General features: G+C 38.3%; 1 protein-coding gene across 11 annotated transcripts in view; it reads left to right on the forward strand.

The window, feature by feature from the left end:
- MAGI2 (membrane associated guanylate kinase, WW and PDZ domain containing 2) overlaps window positions 1-24,624 on the forward strand; it is a 763,702-nt gene that overhangs the window by 577,919 nt on the left and 161,159 nt on the right. The gene's annotated exons all lie outside the window — the stretch shown is intronic.

The raw sequence follows: 24,624 nt of genomic DNA on the forward strand, positions 1-24,624 counted from the left end.
TGCTTCCAAACCACTACAAAGCAGCTCCATGCACAACTTGTCTTCCAGGCTGATGTCCTGCCCAGGAATGTTCTCCTCTTTGCCTGCAACACTGCCAGAAGAACCACCTAGGTCTGAGTCTACATTTTAATCATCACAATCGCCACAGAATCGTGGGCTAGTTGCTTTAAAATAGAGTTGCCATCTGTTTGAGGGTGAATATGGCCCTGGTAAGATGGACGTATCTCTTTGTATGATAAGTTTCCTGGACAGTTTCTCTTTTCTGTTGCTTGATCAGAGGGCGACGCCACAGGAATTGGTTATATCTGTTGAGATCTACCTGACCCAGCTGTAAGCAGGAGGAACCATCCCTGCTTTCATCCATGTAATACTTATCCTACCTCCACTCCAGGATATCATTGGCTGAAACTCCCGTTTTATTACTGATGATTTTCTGCATTGCAGTTTCTTTTTCCTATGCTGATCTTTTTTTTCGCAAGAACAATTATTTCTTTTTTCTCTCCAGATCCTAAATTGAAGTGAGTCATACTTTAGGCTTTAAATATATTTGAGGAAATCCTTCTGAATTTAGTTTAAAGAGACAAACCAGGTAGATTTCTGTCTTCTAAGAATTGTATTATGGAGATGTTAGCATCAGATACCATGGCAGGATTTTATTTCTTTTGTTGGTTTATACTATGTTCTTTTATCAAAGAAGTTTAAAACTACTGAGTTAAAACTCTTTAAATCAAGTTGTTTTCCAGCATGGCTTTGCATAAAAAAAAAGACTGCAAAAACTGAAGAGCTGTTTCTAGCTGAGTTTATTTAAGATTTTAAAGATGGTAATCCTATGTCATAACTTTAAATTTAAAATATTCTACAGTAAGATAGTACAGACTCAGTCACTGCCTTACTAAGATTTATTTTTATCATTTTGGTTTGGTTTTCCATTTGTTTTAGAGCAGTTCTCCGCTAGCTTGGTATTTCTGCAAGGAACAGGAAAAAATTGTGTCAGTGTTAAAAAGACAATACTGGGGAAAGAGCCATTGAATTATGAAATCAGGCCTCAATATGTCTAAAGGTTCAACAGTGAGATCTGCAAAGCAGTGCATGCCTTTAGATCTACAAAATTGGATACATATATATTTGGGTGCCTGCTCTGTTCAGACTCCAGTCTGGCTGCTCTTCAGTCAGCTCTGCTCCTGGAGCTGTGTAACTGCATCACTGGGGCAGTGAGCCCAGCTTAATACACCATAACTTTGGTTTGAAAATGTTTATAGTTTTTTCCATATTTTACATGCTACGCTAACAATTCAAATGCCTGTACGGTTTCAGAAGCCCTTCAAGAGATGAATTCATTATAACACTGTTGTCATAGTTTCATGGGTCACCTGCCATTCTCCAAAATCTCCACTGTTTTTTGACTGGTGCTTCATTATGTCAGTCTGATACTGAAAAGAAGTGAAATACCGTATTTGTACTATACTTCCAAAGCATCCACCAGGGTTTGCTAGTTTTAAGCATTCCGTGATACTGTGTGCTGATAATGCCTGTGCACTGGGAATAAAACATTTCAATACTTAAGGATTCCAGATGAACGAAAAAAAGGAATTGCTGTCTGTTGCATCATTCAGTGTTTTCAGATATTCATGTGCAAGAGTTTATTAAACATGCTGGGTACCCTTGTTCAAATTTACAGTTTTTATATCCAGCACACATGCAATGTTTTTTTTATTTCCACCAAGCACTCTAGCATAGCTGCAGTAAATATGTAATAGTATCAATAAAAGATTTATATGCAAGTCAGTATTTCACTGTAAATGATAAAAAGTGAATCATATAATATTTTACAGGGATTTTAGAAAAGTAACATAATTGCCATAATAGGCTGGGAAAGGATGAAGAGAGAAAGTCAACGAAATGTGAACAAGAGTAAAGCCTGGTTGAAACACTTCCACAGTAATGATTTTATCTACCATTTTCTGCTTCAAATTAGGAGAATGAATACTACAGATCAAAATTTGTCTTTTTGAAGTGTCTGTTCATAAACATTGAAAGTTTTCAGCTATTCTAATGACAGAATCAGCACAATATATGTCTAGCTGTTTGGAGCGTCTATTATAAAGAATATCATTGTGGTCACTTCTGGTTTCATCATTTGCTTTTACTTTTCGTTTGGACAAACAGATTCCAGTGTAATAATTTTAACCATTATACAGTAACTAGGGCTGAGAAAATATTACCATATAGTCAGCGGATGTCTAATGATACTAGGGAAAATAATTGAACACTTAATTTAGAAGGTACATTTTGCTGCTTGCACAATGGCTGTAAGCAGGTTATAATTTTTCATGAAATTAAATAGGCCAAAAAATACTTTTTAAAATATTATGGTTCAACACTTAGAAAGTCACACTTTCTGTGAGAAAGTTTGTTTCCAACATTGTATTTCAGAGGGCAATTTTGAAATTTTGACATAGCATAAAAATTTACCCGTTTTCCAAAATTTTACACATAAAATTTCTACTCTGTGATTGGAAAGAATAGCTTTCAGGAACAGTGCAGCCAATCACTAAATTGTCATAATTGCCTTTCTCCATATATTCTAACTCAACCTTATCATTCAAGATGTTCCTAACCGCTAACTCCTACACTGGGAAAAACAAAGAAAATGGTGATGTGAACATAGAAATGACACATATTTGCATATCCACCTGTTCCAATAAATCCGGAATGTTGTATTCTTAGACACTAAATATAACACAGACATTTTGTTAATCATGTCCATCATAATCATCAAAGTCTTGGTGTGGGCAGAGATTTACCCAGTTACAAGGTTAAACACTAGGCCCTTCTACGTCATTGCTTTCTTAATCCCTCCTGTGCTTAATCCCCGCCCCCTGCCATTTTGTACACAGTCAACCAGTAAAAATACAGAGTATGTGTAATTTTTTAGCGTAGTGAGAAGAATGCTCCCCTTATAAGAAAATAAGTAAACTTCAGGTTCTGCCCTGGTAAGTAAATATTCATAAGAAATGAAAGACCAAAAGCAAATTAAAATCTTCGCTTTTTGACTGAGCACACTGGTAAGGCTATGCTTCTGGAAAGCGGGAAATTTGTTTCAAATCTCTGAACGTGAAGGCCACATCTTGATGGGGAGTGCTTAAATTAAACAAATATTCTCCCTTATGAATCTCATCCAGAAAAAATAGCAGCACCCAAATCTATCCCAAACCCTATTTTCAATTTCTGAATAGTTATGGAGTGACCAATTTATGATATTTAGGCAAATTTACTTTTCATCCATCTCCATTCAGAACAAATATTGTTAAGCTTAAATCCTATCTTTTTCGTGGCTTGGTCCCTAGTTATGTATTTGGCGTTCTTACAGCATCATTCCAACTTTCAGTGACAAAATTAATTCCCTGGTAAGTTCTCAATTTACAATACTATTGTCCACATTATTAACTGTAATTAGCATTATCTGATCCATAATCCATGTTTGGCTGAATCTCAAGGTTCTCAAGAGCTAATCCCAAAGCATATTGCTAAATCAAAAACCTGGGATATAGGATGAATGGAAAAAACTGGAATTACAACTACTGCATCTGAAACCCTGCCGACAATCTTTTGCAAATTTGTATTTTACAAAACTGTCTTCTGAGATTGAGGGTGGCTCTTTAAATCATGCTGAGAGACAGTGTAGCCCTGTGGTTCACAGAGAGTCAGGAGTCCTGGACTCTATCCCATGCATTGCCAGTGATTTAATGTGTATCTATGAGAAATTCCATCTTTTTGCACTTCAATATCCTCATCTGCAAAAATAAGCATAATAATACTTGTTTACTTTATTTAAGATTTAAAAACATTTGTGTATTCTGAAGAAAAAAACATTATAAAACTGCTGCTTTTCCCATTAAATAAAATAAGAAAAATTTCCATTTTTTTGGTTGAGCATGGCTGCCCCCCTATATGAGCAAAACATGTTATTAAGGGAATATTTTGAGATAATTTTAATAGGAACAAAGGACAAGTGCCATTTGTGCCTTTGGAAGTATCCCTATTTTTACATTCCAGCACTTACAATAATCATTGCTTCTGTAGGTGAAGCATCTATGCTTTTAGAAAACTAAGTAGTCAATACATACAATTTTGCCAGCTCTCAATGTCATGAGTTCATTTCTGATGAATTTCAGTGCAAGCAAATCTCCTTTCCATTGACTTTAATGTGAGTTGGCCCAGATCCAAGGGATTCAGTACAAGCTGTAGCTACCAATCTTGAAGCAACTTTAATGATGCCACCAGTAATAACAGCTCCACATTCAAAACCACGTGCAGTTATTTTATCAGATTTAATCAGTTAATCCGTTGGTTTTAATATCATGAATCAAAAGCACAGTTTAGGCTACCTTATCTAAATACTTCTTAACGTAATGTTATTGTATTTTGTAGATATTTTGGAGTAATCTGTAAACACATATCAGTAGCCATGTGGAAAAGGAAAATTGAGCACAGTAACCAGATTTAGCACTTCATATGGAAAATATTCTGCAAAGCTGTTGGGCAAATTAGGTATTCAACTACATATTTGAAAAACAAGTATTGCTTTGAGCAAGTCATTTAAAGAACAGACATAAAATACCGCAGTAGTGAGGATGATGCTGTAGACAACTATGATTTACCTGAAGTCAGCACATAAAATCTTGAATATAAGGATCCTTGCTATTCAATAAATGCTGAGTTGTAACTAGAGGCAAAATCAACCTTAATTGAATAGAAACATATCTGCATGTCCTGGAAATCTCAGGAAAGCAAAAATGTTCAATAGTATGGCTCAGAAGCTAAAATACCATCCAACCCATTTTTTATCATTTTCTCCATCTGCTTCCATCCCAACCTGTTGATAAGATTATAGAATTGTTTTCTGGTTTGCTGTTTATCGTAGCTAAAGCTCTTTTCATTATCTATCTCAGATAAAAACTTTTATGACATCCTTCTTGTGTTTCTTTATTGTGTTTGCTTAGAAGTTTTCCAGAATAAATAATTTTTGATTACTGTGGGTTTTTAGCAAACAGTATGTTTTGCCACTACCTGACCTGTTGCTGCTATAGCTTTATGATTATTAGTTTGTACTGTCACAGAGCATAAAACCAGCCTTTTTTTATAGTTATCAAACAAACAAGTATTAACTGATCTCTGCCCAGAAGAACTTACAATCTAAGAAATCTCTTGACAACTCCAATGCTGTGAACAGAATAAAATCAGCTTTCAAAACGTGTTGAGGGGATGCCTGATTAGCTCTTAAAGGTCTTATTCTGCATCAGAAGTAGCAGGATAAATTTAGTTTGCATGCAGCTTTGTGCTGCCAAGTCTATGGCTAGACTGTTTCTGGGACGTAAGTTGTCTCATTCACACTGACAGTGTAAATGTGTCTGCAGTTCTTGGGGTTTACATGCTACAGACCAGGAGCAGTATTTAGTCCCTTTTGTTCAATGGAAGTTCTGCACGTACATCTCAGTTCATAGTGACAAAAAACAGAGGGCTTGGGTGGACCTGAGAAGAGAATTTAGATAGATAATTTAAATAGTTCATTTTGCTTGTCTTAATTTTACATTTTGACACTTAATTTGTTTTTTTATGTTCTGCTCTTTTCTTAAACATCAGAACAGCTGTGTTTAATGAGCTGGAACTGAAATAGGTCAATAAAGTGTTACCTGCGTGATTAGAGATGAACTACTGGGTATGTGAGTGTGATTAAGACTCCTATAGCTTAGATTGGAATGAGTTGGCATGTACAATTATGGATTAGGGGAATATTTTTGTGAAACAGAAAAGAAAATTTCTCTTTAATATGCAATAAATTTCAATGAAAACTATGTACATTAAAAAGATCTAGACAGTAAAAGCAAGCAGTCAACAACACATAAGTGTTTTCAGAGGGTGTGTGTCTCCTGAGTATGCTGTGCATTGAAACACATCTTGGAACCAGAGGCTGAAGATGAAATGGACAAAAGGAGGAATAAACGTGGAGGCTAAATTTATTTCACCCATTGTATTTTTTTTGGTCCATTTTACTTTTTTTGTACTCTTGCGTTGCCTTTCTTGTGTCTGTTTCTGTGCAGTTCTTTAAGCATATTTTTTTTCATGCTTTTGGGCAAATCATAATCCAAGTATCTAGACTACTTAAGACCTTGTAGATACTGCCAGTATCTTCTGCCCTAACAGAATCACAGAATGGTTGATGTTGGAAGGGACCTCTGAACTTCACCATTTCATGGTCACTGCAGCCAAGGCTGCCTTTGACCTTCACATTCCCACCAAGTTGTCCCTCCTTGCTGGTGACTATGATGTCCAGCAGATCACCTCTCCTCTTCGGCTCCACTGTTACTTGGGTGAGACAGTTGTTGATGCACTCCAGGAACCTCTGCTGTGTTGTTCCTCCAGCAGATATTGGGGTGATTAAAGTACCAAATGAGGACCAGGGCCTGCAAATGTGAGGCTGCTCCCTGCTTTCTGTAAAGGGTCTCATCTCCTTGTTCTTCCTGGTCAGGCAGCCTATAGCGGACACCCACTACAATGTCACCCTTACCTGTCTTCTCTTTAATCCTTACCCATAAGCTCTCAGGTGGCTCCTCATCCAGCCCCAGGCAGAGCTAAGTGCATTTCAGCTGTTCTTTCACATAAAGGGCAACTTTACCTCCTTGTCTTCCCAGCCTGTCCTTCCTAAGGAGCCTGTAAAGAGCCCTCCTTCCCTGAGTAGAAAATTGGCTGTTGTCAGTCCAGTCAGGTTTTGCACACTAGATCTGTTCACAGACCTTTGGGGTACTGTAACGTCATTACTTTGGTGGAAGAATGCCATATAAATAACCACTGTACTATTTGTCTTCTGTCTGCTTCAAAAAAGTACTGCCAATCACACCTTGCTGGGCTGAGAAGCCCACCTACACCACCATAAAGAAGCCATGGTCCTGAGAAAAGCCTCCTTTTGACAAATTTTGTGGAAATCACAACACTTCTTGAGGTTTCTGATTCATTTCCAATGCTAATTCAGGGTGAATCAACCCAAATTATTAGAGAGAGCATGTAAAGAATTTTTATTTTAAAAAGAGGGAGTACATTTGTGGGAAGATGTATAAGAATGGAATTGGGGATCTGGAAAAAGCATCTCTTAACAGTCACAGGTTGGAAAGTGCAGAGAGAAAAGAGGTGGTTGAGGGGAGCGATAAAAGAAGAAAAATAACTCACCTGTAGAGAAACTGGAATTCCTGGAGATAAGTTGTTCACATTCCTACATTCAATAACCACTTACGTTACCATTTATCTGTAGAATCATAGAATAGTTTGGGTTGGAAAGAACCTTTAAAGATCATCTAGTCCAATCCCACTGCAATGAGCAGGGACATCTTTCACTAGATCAGGTTGCTCAAAGCCCTTCTTCTTCATTTCTGCTGAAAATTGCAGTTCCATTGGAGTTTGTAATGTGATTATTAGCATATAGGTAATTATTCCTTCTTCTTTTGAAAATAAAAAGGAAACTGAAGAATCCAGTAGATCTATATACTTTGGAAGGAGAACCTTGAATACAGGGACTTTTAATGTTTTTCGTATTTCTAGCTCATTTTTAACATTCCCTCCTTGTGTATACGTGAAGTGTTCAGTATTCAGCTGAAGGTTAACCTGGTAAAAGATACTGTTATTCCAGAATAATACCCACACATATCAAGAACTATAGAAAAGCAAAGCACAGCCTACCTTAATCCCACATTTCTTTCAAGTGGAAGTAATTCTGATGGGAAAAAGAAATGGGGTTGAAATGAGAAAATCCAGACTTTTATTAAAACACTATATTAGACAAGTCACATGTTTCACGTGGACAAAAAAAAGGGAATTTTGACAGACCAGCATACATAACGCTACAATTTGAGGCTCTGAGGACCAATAATATGTGGGCTGGGTTTTTTTGATATATCAGACATAAGAAGCTTACATATTCTTCAGCTATTCAAACTACAGCTCCTGGAAGATTTAACTGTAAGAAAAAATAAACTTGGACCTACTGGTGGAAGATAACATCAAGATCTCTAACAACAGTAAAAGGAACTAATGAGAGAATCTGTAACAATAGTAATAATGAGAAGAAAGAGTGAAAAAAGAAGAGGAACCTTGAAGGAAAAAAATAACATTTTATATTTTTAATTTAAAACTAATACCTTACCCATCTTTTAGTTCTTTAGTCGTGATTTTTTTAGGGAACATTTATCTTTTCAGCCTTATATGATAGTGATGGGGTGTTAATGTACTATAATTTGCTTCTGTACTGGAACATATGGCAACACTGTCTGGTTTTGTTATTTTGATCATTTTCATCTTGCATCAACTGCATACAAATGGAGTTGCAAGGTATTTTCTTTGGCAAATGTGAAAAATAATCTGTAGATGTTGTCAATCTACTGTATGGTTTGGAATGGACAACAGAAAAGAGACTTTCCTAATTGAAAATTACTCTTCGATGTTTTCAAAGTCTGTTTATGCACATTCGTTTCCTTTCTATTGTACATTTTGTTAGCTTATATCTCTTTGAAAGGGAACATGAAATGCTATAAGTAGAACTTTCAGCAGAAATTCCCATTTTCTGGCCTCTAGATAACTCAAAGGTTATCATAAATATCCATTAAGATTTTTTTTTTAAAAAAAAAAAAGTGATACAGAGGTAAAAACTTATCTAGGGAAAATATTACAGGCCTTTGTGTGCTATCCTTAATAGACCAAGGTCTTATCTGGGGGGAGAAGGGAGAAGGTTATACATTTTATTCTGCCTTCTTTTCTTTCTTCCAAGCATTTTCTTCTACTTAATAAGATTTGCATTAGACATGAGTCTAAATCAAAGACTGCAGACATACACTTTTAGATAGATTAAAAACTGAATTTCATATTCATATTTGGCATCTGAAGACCATTCATATTGCAGTAATTGAATGAATTTTCCCTTTCTGTAATCCGATATTTTATTATCACAAGATCGAGTGCTGATGTCCTTGATTTGGTTTTTTATTATATTTTTCCTTTTGTTGTCCTTAATAACAGAAATGTTTATCAATTTATCAAAAATTAAAAAGATAAGTGGGCAAGCCTAATTATGAGGCAATAACAATAGTAAGGATTTCTCTCCTTCTGACCGTTAGATTAGCTGAAGTAAGACAGAAAAACCCCTGTGTTCTCTTTCTCTCTATTCTTATTTTCTAAGGTAAGACAGTGGATAATGGACAGTTACCGTGGGTTAAACTCTGCTGCTTCTCCTGAAGTAACGAAACTGGTGCGGGTTCTTTGGGAGAGAAGCAAACTGCGCTGCAGGGCAGAGGCTGCCCTGTTGGCTGTGCAGAGCTGAATCCCATCAGGGCTGGGCAGCGTGCAGATGCAAAGACCACTCTGGGCAGAAAGCTATTGGAAGTGGGAGATGCAAATTCCCACGTCCATGCACAGAAGTGTTTCTACTGTGGCCACTTCCATATGATGTGTGTCTGTATTTCCTTGGCCCTTCTGCCTTGCTAAATATTCCTTCTCTTTCATTCCTGTAGAATTACTCAGATTATCTCAGGTTTGCGCAGCGTCGTGAAAGCAAGGCTTTGGCTTGTCAGTGTAACCTTGACTTGCAGAAAACCTAACAATATCTGTACCAAAGTTGTATGCTCTGCTTCACAATTCGAGCCCTTTATTGAGAGCTTCTCCTCATAAGGGACAAGTGTGATTACACAGAATAGCACAGCCATCAATATAGCTACAGCAAAATTTCCAGTCTTTTGAAGATTTTTTTTAATGTTTTCTGTGGGAACAAAAATAAATAATCCTCTTGCTTTTAACGTTTAAAAGAAAGATTCTGAAAGAAGATGGCAAAACTTTCATAAGAACAATAGTTGAAGAGAACAAAGCAAAAACGTGAGCAGGTCTGAATATAAGCTCCTATCATTCAAGAATAGTTGGAGCTGTGAAATCGTGTAAATTGTTGTCTGGTTGCAGTGAATTACTTTTGCTACAGCAAAGAAGGTGCCATTCCCTGTCATTTTTAGGTCAAAACAGCCTCCAGACTCCAGATTTTGTTGTGTGAACAGACAGGATTGAGAATTGATTACTGGGACTTTGATACTAATACAGTATCCTTCATTACTTTCATTGGCTGTTTCAGTATGGTTTTCCACTCACTGTTGTAACTAAGTGTGGATGAGGATGCTGGTGATTGATTGCTGTGAATAGATGGTGTCTTGGTGGCTTTATTAAATTATTTCAGAACCTTGGTAACATCTGAATGGCAGAAGTCTGACCTGCAAATCGAACAATGGGCAGAGTTTAGCTCAGAGATGCTGTCTGACACCAATTGCTTTTGACAGCCTTGTTCTGAAGGTACATGAGAATGACCTTGATGATTGTAGGATTGCAGTTGTTCATGAGGTCCCCATTTTTTTGAAGTAAGCAGATATTGTCATACTTATCATAAGAGAGTAGGATACTGGAAATCTGAGCGAATAATGATTAAGTCTTGCGAACTTCAGACTCTTTAGGACAAAGTAAAATTGACAGACCTGATACAGCCCATAGCTGTTTACAGTTGTGGTCCTAAAACAACTGAGTGGCATTAATTATCTTTATTAAAGGAAATGTAAATATTCTCAGGAGAACCTTAGACTGAGATCTAAATGAGTTTTAATTTTATAAAATCCTTGTCATGCTAAGCACTCACCAGTGAGTTACATGTTCTTATCACAGGGGAGGTTGTGTTTTCAAGGAGCAGCCAGCTCATGATCTTAAAACCATATTATACAATCCCCATTCTCTTTTAGACTTGGTACAGCTATCCAGACTCAGCTTCTGCAAAGTCAGAAGTTATAAACACAAATATTCTCCCTTCTTTAGGCTGTGTGGTACAAATTGCATGAGCTTTGGCTCCTATTTTAACTTGCAGGAGATACCATTGTCTTTCATCACTTTTAGGAAAGCAAAAGGTACCCAGTTTGTTACTGACTCAAACAATTTCACAAAACAGGGGGAAAGGAAGTTAAAAATAAAATTCTTGTAAAATGGAAAAATGGAGGACATAGAACTGCCAAAAGAGAAGAGAATGACAAATAAAGGACAAGATAAGTAAGATACGGAGGGAAATGTGCAATTTCACAGCCAGTCCAAGCAAGACTTGACCAGCCATTGTGCCAATCGTAGCAACGTGTCTTCCTCCACTCAAGGTCACACTGATGCTTTCTCTCACTCGTTTCCACCCATCTTTTGTAATTCCCTTGTCCCTTTGCCCTTTCACATCACCTATTAATTTTAAAATGGTAGAAAGAAAAAAAGAGATTAAAGAGAAAGAAGACACAGTTGCAAAGCAACACCATCTTCACGCCTTCCACTTAAATTCCTTTACTGTTAAACAGCACGGATTTTCCTGCAGTACCAGCTGCATTGTGTAATTAGGACTGCAACTGGAAAGTGGAAAACTAATACATTTTTATCATTTCACTGTGTACTAAAAGGTTGGCAGAGGCTGCCTCTGCCACAGGTGTTGTAAGTGCTCAGAGCCAACTATTTTACAAACATGGCAGTTGCACAACTGACTTTGTCAGTGGAGCAGAGAAAAATATGCACCTAAAATGCATGTAGCATTCAATTCTCCGCATTTGTAAGACTTTTTATAAAAAGATTGAGGCTTATTTTTTCCCATGATACAGAAATAATCTTTCTCTGTGAGAACAGACCAGTGAACCAGATGTGAACCAAACCTGTGAAATGCAAGCACCTAATTGCATATCAAAGAAGAAAATAGACACTAGTTTAAGTCCACACATCCTGACTGCAGCTCAGCACAAAAGGCAAACTTAAGAATGGAGCACACATATTCTGTAGGCATATAATATATTCCTAAAAATAATTAAAGTTCACCAAGGAAAAACATAACTAGCTATTGCTAAGTGCACACAGTGAATGTATCATAAATTACAAACAAACTTAATTTAGCCCATTCCGCTGCATCTGAAAGTTATGGATGATAATCCCAACATTACATTTTACAGCAGTACATAGCAAACGTTACAGTTACAATGTCAGGAATGCCTATCAAGAGAGATGTAAAATCAAGTCCCTTCCAGCTCTGCTTGACTTTAAGATAATAATTACAGTCTCTACACCTGTCCAGTAAAGAAGTCCCAATAAAATTCTCATCCTCTGAGTTCTGCCTGCAGATGGCCAGTAGAGTTTATTAAGTTTTACGAAGACTGCAAATGAATGAAAAGAAATATAACCAGCCACTAAAAGTTGTTCTGTTCTGTGCTTATTTGCTCTTCCCTGGTTATATTACAACTATGCGTAGTTATAGACAATAACAACAAAATCAATCTTAAAAAACATGTTGCCACAGCCTCATTTCTCTGCTTGCAGTTTCTGCAGTTTATTTGTCTGATATCCTCAGACTCCTTTCTAGTGATTTAGGGACAGCTTTGGTTGAACAGTAGTTTTTATATTTTCTTTTAGGCCCTCATATGTGTATTTTTTGAAGTAACTGAGGCTCTAATCAGCAAGGTCGTGCTGCTGCCCTTCTTACTGAGCCTTCTGAACAGGGTGTGCTGGCATTGAGGTGACCCAGTCTAACCACTCAGTCTGAATTGTTCTCATGGTCCAGAAGGAGAAATCCTAAAAAAATTTAATCAAGTATCTCTAGGTCAGTCTGTAAAAAGCATGCCTTTGTATGCCTATATCTGATTACTTCTAAACTGGCTTACAGAGGAATTGGAACGGTATAAAATAGACTCAGGCAGAGCTGGGCTGAAATGAGATACTGCAGTGAGAGATGAGATACTGTTCAATCTTTGTGTTTGGTGTTCCTGTAGGGTCCCTGTAGGGTCTGTTCTGTACTAACTTTGCGGTAGACCATATATCTTTGGGGATAAGTTGTAGGGGAAGCAGTTTGGAGGGTCTCTTTTTTTTTAAGGACTTGTAGTGACCTTAGTATTTAAGGAGCTGAAGAGACTGGAGAACCGTAAAGAGCAGAAATCAACAGACTAACAGAAAAAAAGGAGTTGAAATTGAAGGTCTGTTTATTATACCGCTGAGCTGGTACAGCTTCAATTTGGAGACCTACCTTCAACCATTAAGTACAAATGAAATTAGAAGTAATTAATTTAATTTAAATAATTAATTAATATAATAACTGTGCAAGGGCATACACTGAGGAAAAGGTTACTTTTTGTTGGAATAACTCAAGTAGATCAGTTGCTCATTCCAAAATTATGTACAGCAGTATCGTGAAAGTCAGACACCTCACTTCTCTGGGTTGATCCTTATGATAAAGATGGCCACATGACTGACCAACCTGAAAGTCCCGTCCCTTATGCAAATAGGCTATTGCTGCACGTGAATGAAAAAAAGGGACCAGACACTCTCTTCTTCCAGTAACTGTTGTAGATACGCTTCTTCTGAGGTAGCCACAGCAGTCTTTTAGTTGTCTTTATATCCTTATTCTCCTCAGAAGTTCTGGGAATGGAAAAGACGGGCTTACATACGGCAGCGGAGGTGCTCCTGCCCAGCAGAATTCAGGGGGGGCTGCATCATTGGTGGGGCTGTGTCACTGCTGGGGCTGTAAGGAAGGAGTCTCAAGAAGGAGGCAGGGAGAGGAACAAATTCTTTGGTAAAAAACCAGCTAGGTTTGGGGAGAACTAGGAACAGACTGCAGCATGTCTTTGAAGGAGATTTGGGTTTTCTTGGGAGAAGTCAGGGGGTCTTTTCTTTGGGAAAAGAACCTGAAGGGTTTTGGAGATGCTTGCTAATAAACAAGACACATGAAGAACCACAGCCTGCTCCTTCCTTTTTTTTTTTTTTTTCCTCTGTCTCATCTCTATTTCCATCCTATTCTTCTAACGTAGTACCCTCTTAGTCCCCTCTCTAGTGTTTGGGTTACTTCTCTATTCACCCTTATGAAGGTTTTATGCTGAGAAGGAGGTGGGGGGGCGGGAAGGGAGTGAAAACTTCGTGTTTTGTCACTTTTCATGACATTGCAGCACATAAAAATAAAAAATAGTGACTACGACCATGAACATACTACTTTGCCTACTACTTTTTTCTTTCTTCCTATAACATGTTAGCACATACCAACATTACTGAACATTAAAACATGAAGAAAACATGGGTAGATCTTAATTGTTTTATTATTATCCGTGTCGTGGTTTAAGCCCAGCCAGCAACTAAGCACCACGCAGCCGCTCACTCACTCCCCCACCACACAGTGGGATGGGGGAGAAAATCGGGAAAAGAAGTAAAACTCGTGGGTTGAGATAAGAACAGTTTAATAGAACAGAAAAGAAGAAACTAATAATGATAACACTAATAAAAGGATTGGAATGTACAAATGATGTGCAGTGCAATTGCTCACCAGCCGCCAACCAACATCCAGCTATTCCCCGAGCAGTGATTCCCACCCGCCCCCCTTCCCAGTTCCTATACTAAATGGGATGTCCCATGGTATGGAATACCCTGTTGGCCAGTTTGGGTCAGGTGCCCTGGCTGTGTCCCCTCCCAGCTTCTTGTTCCCCTCCAGCCTTCTTGCTGACTGGGCATGAGAAGCTGAAAAATCCTTGACTTTAGTCTAAGCACTACCGACCAACAACTGAAAACATCAACGTTACCAACATTCTTCACATACTGAACTCAAAACACAGCACCGTACCAGCTACTAGGAAGACAGTTAACTCTATCCCAGCTGAAGCCAGGACAATCCCACACAGTTAAAACTCTTGAATGAAAAACGACTTGGAAACCTGATCATTTTGTCATTGTCACAAATTGGTGTATTAATTGGACACTACATTTGCAAAGTGCCCTTATGAATGCAAACAAAATGTGTCTGGTAGATTAACAAAGGACCACACACCTGTTTCTCATGCAAAGTTCCTTTCTGATACTGTCACAGAACCATACTGAGAGTTTTGGCAGATGGCATTACAAGTCAAATAAAGAAAAATAAGCTTCTGAATTCATACATATTTCCTTGTCATTCAAATGCCAAGGGATTTTTTAACGTAATGTTTAAAGTACAGAGTTGCTCAATTTGAGTGTCCTCATAAATATAACTAATGCATAATGATGAATAAGTTATGACAAGAAGTTTCAGAAAGCAGTTACATGCAACTAAAGCAGCTTTTTATCTATTGTGCAACAAAGCAAAAAGTAATAAAAGATGGAACTTTCAAAGTTCTCAGCCTCAATACGGCAGTGAAGCCACTGAGGAGACAAAACCAGATTCTAGTCTTATTTCACTAGTATAAATCAAGAATTGCTGCCTCAGCAGCTGCAGTGTTAACCTGAATTCTCCACAGTGCAATATAATCTCCCTCATCAATTGTATTGATTTATCTATTTCATCAAATACTGTTTAAACAAATAACGTATCTGCATTACATATATCCAGCTACTGTTCAGAACTGTGAAAACATATTGTTAAAAAGCATGGTCGTCATGGAAACAGATCATGTAGGAAGTACCTTGAGGAGGATTCTTCTATCTGATTGCATACAACTTCATTGGCCACTTGGAAATAAAATGTAGAAATGTAAGATGTCTTGTACTTTATCAGAGCACTAGTTTGTTTAATCTGCTCTGAGATTTCCATCCAAAGCCAGTATCTGAAGCTTCTAAGGCAGTTGCAGCTCATCACAAATAAGTAATGTACCCGTGCAATTTTGCAGTCTGGGCAGGATAGTTTTTTATTTGTGGACCACCCACAGATAATCAGTTCATTGTGAGCATACAAAGTACATCTTGGATGGGGTTTTTTCTGTTATCAGTATAGATGCTACATTTTCCCATCTCTTTTTATAATATGTCTATCCATTTGCCTCACTGGCCTGTCACATAAAGTCAAGTAATTGCCATTTGGTGTAATAACAAGGCAGAAAGACAAAAAAACCAGAAAGCATTATGCTGTGTGCTTTATTTTGAAACATTGACTTGAGACTCTCAAGGCCCAGTGCGACGAATGAAGTCATGAAGCAAATGTTTTCTAATGTAAATTGAAATTTTAATTAAAGTTTAGTGCTGTTATTTTAAAAATCAGCCAGAAACAAGGTAAAACAACCTGTTTGACCAGGAAAGACAGTTAGGGGAGATGAGAAAAAGGGATTGTCCTCTGTGTAGAGGAACGGCTTGGATGTACGGAGCTCTCCTATGGGATGGCTGGCTGGCTGGTGGAGAGTCTGTGGGTCAGGATCAGAGGAGAGGCCGGTGAGGGAGACCATGGTGGGTTGTTCTTACAGGCACACTGATCAGGGAGAGGAAGCCTTCCTTAAACAACTCAAGGAAGTCTCTGATCACAGGTTCTGACTTTCGGGGGGGGGGACTTGAACCTCCCTGACATCTGCTATATGGACAGCAAGGCAGAAGACAAGCAGGCAACAAGATTTCTGGCAGTTTTCAGGGATAACTTCTTGATACAGGTACCAGATGAGCCAATGAGGGGTGACCTCATAGCTGGACCTGCTATGAACTAACAGCAAGAACTAGTGGAAGATGTGATAATCAATGGCAGCTTTGGCTATAGCAGCCATGAAATAGTGAAGTTCAAGATGCTGTGGCAGAGGAGCTCAGGACACTGGCAGGTGTCAGGCCCTGACAATGTCCCTGATGAAATCATGAAGCAAGTCCTCTGAGAACACATTTCTGGACACCTGAAGGAGAAGGTGGTGACTGGGAACAGCCAGTGTGTACTTACCCAGTGCAAATCATGCCTGACCAACTTGATTGCTATGCTAAAATGACTGGATCTGTGGACAAAGCAAAGGCAGTGGATGTCATTTACCTTGACTTTAGCAAGATTTTTTGAACTGTCTCCCACAATATTAGTGTATCACATTTAGGGCATTAAAAATCTGGATGGATGGAGAACTGTACAGGTAAATAACTGGTTGGGTGATGAGGCTCAGACGGTAGTGGTTAATGGGCCATACTACACCTGAATGCTTACGCAAGAGGAGTACTGCAGGGGTTTATAGCAGAGTCTGTCCTGTTTGACACCTTTATGTACAGTCTGAAGGAGGCAACAAAGTCAACTTTGGGGGACACACCAGGGGGACCAGTCAACATGGTCATGGGCCTTTGGGGGACCTAGCCAGGCTGGAGGAACAGGCCAGCAGAAACCTCGCAAAATTCAACAAGGAGAAATGTAAAGTCCTGCACCTGGGCAGGAAGAAATTCTCGCGACAGTACAGGTTGGGAACTGACTTGTCAGACCACATCTGTAATACTGCATCCGGTTTTGGGACCCCCCCAATACCCGATAAACTGGAATGATGCATGGGAGCAAGTTTAGCAAAGGGCCACCAAGACAGGCAGGGGCAGGGGCACTTGCCCTGTGAGGAAAGGCTGAGGGTAATCATGTTTCCCCTTTAGTAAAGTTTGGCACTGAAAGTAACATTAAAATGTGTCATTTGGGTTTGTTACAGAGTAATAGGCTTTTCTTTCTTTATTACACCAAAGGTTGAGGTGAACAGCTAGCTAAAATACGTTGAAGCTTATATATGAATCTGAGATACTAGTAACAGAATACCTAGCTGCCTCCCATAAGGTCTAATCTGCACTATTAGTAGCTACATACTTTTATGGGTCTTTTAAGGTCAGTAGCCAAACTGAAGGGTTTAGGTTATATAATAACAGTAAATTCAATAACTCCATAAATTCACAGGGTTTGTTGTTAAACATTTAACAGCAAAGGAAGTCATATAAATAAATAAAGAGACTGAAAAGCAAATAGAAGAAAAGCCTAACTTCATGACATCAGGCAGTTACTAGGTAGAAAACACTGGTTTGTAGAAGGCTGAATTGATAGAGTCAGTAATGAGGTACAAGCCCTGAAAGATTTGAACATCCAAAAGATCAAAAAGAATGTTTCTTTTCAGTCTGTTTTCTTCAAAGTCTAAAGAATATAGCACAAAAAAAAGCTGTGTTAATAAAATGAGTTTCAAAGGCAGAATCTTCCACGTTGGAGCTGTACGTGGCATGCAGCAAATCTGCTGAACTCCAGGAATACAAATTGATAATGCAGTGCTCAGTTAATGTACTTGGAGCTCCTTTTCTGCTGATAAAATAAGTGTGCCAGTGACAGTCCCTTTTGTGTGCATGTGTGAACTTTGAACCAGCCAGCGGTGCCATCGCAGCTCCTCGGCACGCGTGTGAGTAACTGCTGGGGCTCGTGTTGATCTTCTCCAGCAGGTACGCATCCTGCACCAAGATTCATCCTGAAGTGACTTTACTCCTAGCAGTGCCCACGTTAGCTAGTTTAAAGCTAGGAGCTGCGAGGATAAGAGTTTCAGTGACTCTGTTTAGATGTACCTTTTGTTCGATTAAAAATGAGATAATGTGTAATTAACACGGAATTCAGAAATTAACCTAAGCTATTCTTGGAAGCTAAGACACATAGCTGTTTAATTATTCCATAGAAGCCTGGATGCATTCATATCCAGTCTCCTGGGCAAGAACTTGTAGCTAAAAAATGACATTTTTCAGCATTTCCTAGTGGTCTCTATTTCCCCAGCAAAACACTAGTCACTTTAGTGGGAATTGTGAGATCAAGAAGGAGCTGGTTTAAGCTTCTGTCTCCCTAAACTTTCTGTAATATAAACCAAGTACCCAGCACAAATAACAGAAGAGTAAGAACAGAGAACAAGAGAAAAGGATAACGATTTGATGAAAAAAATTTAAAGTTTTAATAATAACTGTTTTTCAGTAAGTATTTCTGCTTTCCTTAAATCTAGTCTTTCTAAATACATGGAAAACAGAATTTTTTAGTTTGTTTGGAATCTTTTAACAGAAACTCTAAGCTTTCTCTTGAAAAGGTCCGTGTAGAGTACTCTGACCAGCTTCAGCTATTGCCCACTAAACTGTTGAGAACTGAGTTCTGTATCAAGGAAACTATTTCTGGCACTGCCTACATTAACCTAACTAAATTCACAACATATAAGGTATTTTTTCACCTAATTTAATTGTTGGGTTTTTTTTCATTTTTACTTGAATTAATAGCTAACAAGCCCTTTATGAACTCTTCTTTAATAGTTAAAACTCAGTAATTCAGTTGGTACTTTTTCACTGTATTAATGCAAATCTTGATTAGACATTACACAGTTCTGCATGTCGGAGGAATCAAGTACACCTAATGTTAAAAATATCCCTACTGTTGGCAATACTTCACTTGGTAACAATGCTGGGAGAAAATATTATTGAATTGATAGTAATATTTAGTAATCTACGTTCTGCACAATTAAGGATGTATCCTGTCACAATAAGCTGCACAGAAGGAGGAAGATGCATTTATCACACGTGAATGTTACTTTGACATTTGTTTCCATTGTGCAAGAAGAAATTATGCATAATGTCATTTTATTCATGAGAATAAATTACACACAAATGGTTTGTGATTACAGACAGAACATAAACAGTCATGATTGTGTGAAATTTGCTGGTATGATAATGGCAGTTGGAGAGCACGAGTTTAATTGAAATTGAGCTTACATGGCTTGGCTTGGAGTTGGTACGTTAAGTTTTCCAGGTCTTCCATGATAGGAAGAGTGAATTTGTTTTTTGCTATGGAGGTGGGGTTGTCCATCCTGCCTTTGTTGTTATTTTCACTAAGACAGTGAACAATTCAACTTGCAATTTTTTTGTCTAATTTATTTTCTCGCTCAGCTTCTGATTTGTACACTAGCATCGAGAAGTACATGTTGGTAATTGCATTTTCCAGCTCAGGCAGTGACTTTTGAAACATGGCTAAGTGGAGGAACCTGTTGAGGTAGTATAAAGTATTTTACCATGGCATACACCTGTTGATTTTTTTGTTGTTATTTGAAGCTCCCAGATAGTATGCAGGTAGGTGACCTAGCAGAATTCACACAGGTATGTGGATAGTAGGTTAAATACTGATTTTCAGTGAGCAATGTTATCCTCTCTTTCCTTATGGTAACCTGTAACAGAAGGTTGCAGGAGCAGCAGCATAACTCCTGTATCAGTTTCATGAATCAGCTGTGCAATGTGGACGTGCACTAACGAATGCATTCAAACCAGACATCTCCAGCCCTCTGCTCCTGAGGGAGCAGCACAGCATGCCATGAGCAGCATCCGCTCCCTGGTAATCTGTGCTGTGCCTTAGGGTATTGCAGGCAAAGGTTTTTGTGCAAGCTATGCAGTGAGGAACACTGGTTTAGACTTACAGATAAATATTTGCAAAGACTATATCTGTTAAAGAAACTGGAAGAGTGTGCAACTGCATTGGACTGTGGAGCTGCATGGTATTTTGGAACTTTTTACCCAGCTCTTTTGATACCCTCTGTAGTAGGTAATCAACTTGAAAAAGCAAAACTGAATGCGAAACAGGGAGAAAGAAAAGAGAAGAGAGAAAGCAAGAGATAAAACAAACACAGGCTGTTGAGTAGAAAGATAAAGTATTTTTTTGCGAAGTCTCATATATGGGTTAGAAAAGGATTCTTGACCTGTGCCTGGGTGTTAACAAGGCAGGTGAACCAAACTCATGCTGAGTTCCACAGCTTCCACATCCTTATTGACAGCATTTTCAATAACAGCAGGCATTATATTTTCTTTTTCTCTCTCATTCCATATTCTTTTGTGCTATACAAATATTTTGATTGCAGCTGATTCAAGAAATATGTTCTCGTCTTTCTTTCCAGCCTGTCAGTAGGGTAGTGACACAATGCTGGCTGTTGTTCTGAAACCTTGAGAGGTTTTTATGACTCTCTCTACTCCATAAACTCCAGAAAAAATAATTTTTGGGTTTGGTAATATGCTTTTTCATCTTGGCACATTGAGATCCAAAATGTACTCCTTCTTCCATCCCCAGAGAAAGTTAAGTGGCACCATCAAAAAATCGTTCTGAAACACAACAGCTTTCAGAAGGCAGAATAAGAGCATCTGGACCATTAGCATAAGGAGGCTATGATGAGAAGGCACTACCACTGATTATTGAAGTGACCTGCTTGAATTCATACTAGTTTTTCCTTTCTTTTTTTCCTTCTTTCTTTCCTTCTTTTTTTTCCTTCTCTCTTTCTTTCTTTGAAAATACAAGGGCTTTTGTTACCATTGGTTACTTATAGAAATGCAGCTCCTGCATTTAAAAGCTTACCCAGATGCATACGGAGCGAAGTGTCTTAGTATCAGCTGTACCCTTTTGATCTTTTTTTGTGGATGACTCTGCAGTGTTAGCTAGATGCTGCTGCTCTGGTAGGTGATAAAGCATGAAATCTGAAAAGTGGAGCATATATATGTTCTATACAGATTATCCAGCACCTTTCCATCCACTCATCGTAACAGCATTGCCAAATGCTGCACAATTACTGATTTTTAAATGGTGATTTTACAAATGTTCCTGAACGGGCCCTCCACTGGATGATAGGAGGAGATCTGTGGGAAAACAATGTTAGATATTGAAGACTGAAAATAAAGGATGGAACTTTTTTTTTTTTTTTACTTCTATACACAGAGATTCTCCTGGAGTGAATAGAATTCAAAGACATGGATGGTAGAAGCGTTGAGCTCATGAAAATGAAGACTTCATATATAGCATAGTAACCGTAAAACCATTGGTTGCTGAAATTACACATGAACTAGCATGCTAGTGCTATCAAATGAATATCAGAGATTGCTATAATTATAGCTCCCTTCCCAATTCAAATCATGGTGGCCAACAGTAATCTCCTTCACAAGTGTTTTATAACAATTCTTTTTTATAAATGTTTACTGTTCACTCTCATCCCTAATGATCATCACTGGGCACAGTGAAATGAAAAAGAGAAACTGTAATGCCCTCACCACTAATCTGGCAAATGCTTAGCTTCCTATTTTATGGAGCACTAAAGTATTTCTGTCCTGTAACCTTTCATTTCAGTAGTGAAAAATGGAATAGATGCCACTATTTAATGTAATGAAAAATAATCACAGTGAAAGCAAATGTAGCAGAAGATCCTCCTAACAGAAGCTCTGTAGTAAACTATACTCCACTAACCTTATCTGCCATACTTTGGGGGGGTGCAGGGCGCTTATGGTTTGTGCTCTAGCAATTCCATTTTACTGGTCAACGCAGAATTTTAATTAAACATAGTTTACAGGCTGCATCTCAAATGGAAAAATGAAATTAGAGCATAGCCTTACAAGGAGTTTATTATGGTACACGAAGGTAATTTTTTATTTCCTTTCTTCTGAACCCATGACTATTTTATGATGTTAAATAATCAGTGGTTCAATCCACGCATTATCAAAGTGGGTTCTCCATGATATGTCCAGTTCATTAAATTTTTACAGACTTTTACACTAGAAGATGGGATTTGCCATTTGCCTTCTCAATAGTTGTGCCAGTTTATAAATACAGTTATGCATCATTACATCATTACTTTAGGAAAAAATAGGCCAATAGGTTAATAGTAAGTCCTCAAATTATTTCAGATTTCCATAAATATGTAAAATAAAATATGTCTTCTGCATCTATACACTTGAAAGTGTATATATTTACAGAAGGATAGCTACTTTTAAATTTGGGTGAAACATCTACTTTCTTTTTTTAATTTCATAGTTGAAAAAACCTCCATCTACTAATACACTTTGGGAAAGGGATCTATGCACACATCGGTGTGTGTATGTGTGTGCATGTGTGTTTGTGTGTATTTTTAAGTACATACAGGTTTTACCAGTACCTGCCTCACTTTTCTCTAAGGGAGTGTGATTTTGGATGGCCAGATATGAAAGCAACATTAAGTTAATTAGGGGAAGAAAGCCTTGCAAGGTTACATAAAAATAAAATGTACCTATAGTATTTAAACTAATACTTTATATTTATTCTGTGTCACAGGGTTAGGTAAAACCATCATTTTTTCATAGCAAATAATTGCCTTATTTATCATGCATGCATTGGGAATGAAGCTCACTGCAGGGGCAGTACAGGATTTGTGCATCAGCTGCTTTCTTTTTTAATATTTATGGCTTACATTCTACAGTCTTGTCTCAGGATATACAGGACTTCATAAGAAGCATTGTAGGGATTTACGGAATTTACTGAAGTTCTGGGCAGGTCTGGAAAGAGAACACCAGGGCTTTCTAATGCTTGGTGACTTGATGATGAGCCAGTGACATACCCTTGCAACAAAGCAGGCCAACAGCCTCCTGGGCTGTAGCTGGCAGATCGAGGGAGATGATCCTTCCCCTCTGCTCAGCGCTGCTGAGACACAGCTGGAGTGCTGGGTCCTGTTCTGGGCTCCCCAGCACAAGAGAGATGTGGACGTAGAGGAGACGGTCCAGTGAAAGGCCACTGAGGTGATGAGGGGACTGGAGCATCTCTCCTATGAGGAGAGGCTGAGAGAGCTGGGACTGTTTGGCCTGGAGAAGAGAAGGCTTGGGGGGATTTTATCAAACTAAATAAATACCTGAAGGAAGGCGCAAGTAAGATGGAACCAGGCTCTCTTCAATGGTGCCCAGTGACGGGACAGGAGGTAAAGGCTACAAACGGAAATACAGGAAATTCTACTTAAATAAAAGAAGAAACTTCTTCACTATGTGAGTGATCAAACACTTGAAGTTGCCCAGAGAGGTTGTGGAGTCTCCACCCTTGGAGATACCTAAAAGTCACTTGGAGATGGTCCTAAGCAACCTGGTCTAGGTGACCCTGCTTTGAGCAGAGGGGTTAGGCTAGACAATCTCCAGAGATCCTTTCAAACCTCAACCGTTCTGTGATTTTGTGACCTGCTTAAATACCTTATGCTGCATTTATTCCTATGAAGTGACGATAACAAAACAGCCCTGACAAAAGCAGTTCAGACTGCAGACTTGTGAAGATTTCAAAGCTAACAATATTCTAAGAATAATAGGAAAAAATGAATATCGACATTAAGGAAGTCCTTGAGCTTTTTGTTGCAAATTTGTGGAGTTCTGCATTGGCCAGTCTTTGGCAGGGGGTTATATCCTTCATTGCGGTATTGGAAAGGGCTGAGCAGGAACATCCTTTGAGGGCAATGTGTCATGAAGGCTACAGCAGTCTAAGAAGGTTCACTCAAGAAAGGATATCACACATCTGTTTAAAGGAGAAGTAACAAGCAGAGGTGAGGCAGTTTCTTAACATTGTTGTTTAACTCTTTAATCTCCCTATTGCCAGCCAGGCTTTACTTTCCTATTTGCCTTTTACAGCACACCAATAATTGTCTAGTCACATTGTCACGGAAAAAAAGAAGCTCAAGTCATCCAGGAGTACTTCTTTATGACCAGTTTAATGACTCTGTGTTCAGTATGAGCTACATCAGTTCTTCTCTGTCTAGTTTGGTACTCATTTTGTCCCCAAAAAGTTACTTCAAAAGTGCAAATGAGTTTGAAAAGGAAAATAAAATCTGAGATAAGGAATTCCAGAATCAGATCTCCTTGTAGAATGTCAGTACCACTCCCTGTATATTGTGCCATATTCTTCAAGTGCACAGAAATCAATACCTGTGCATGGTGGGGATGCCCATCCTTTTGTGAGTCTCCTCCTCAAAGTCATCACATCTGGCACTGAGGTTTTTATTCTGTTCATGTCAACTGAGATACTTGTCACATCCATCTGATGCCTTTTAAACACAAGATGAAGTTCTGTTGGCA

The sequence above is a fragment of the Accipiter gentilis genome, chromosome 11 (genome assembly GCF_929443795.1).
Source record: "Accipiter gentilis chromosome 11, bAccGen1.1, whole genome shotgun sequence".
Lineage (NCBI taxonomy): Eukaryota > Metazoa > Chordata > Aves > Accipitriformes > Accipitridae > Astur > Astur gentilis.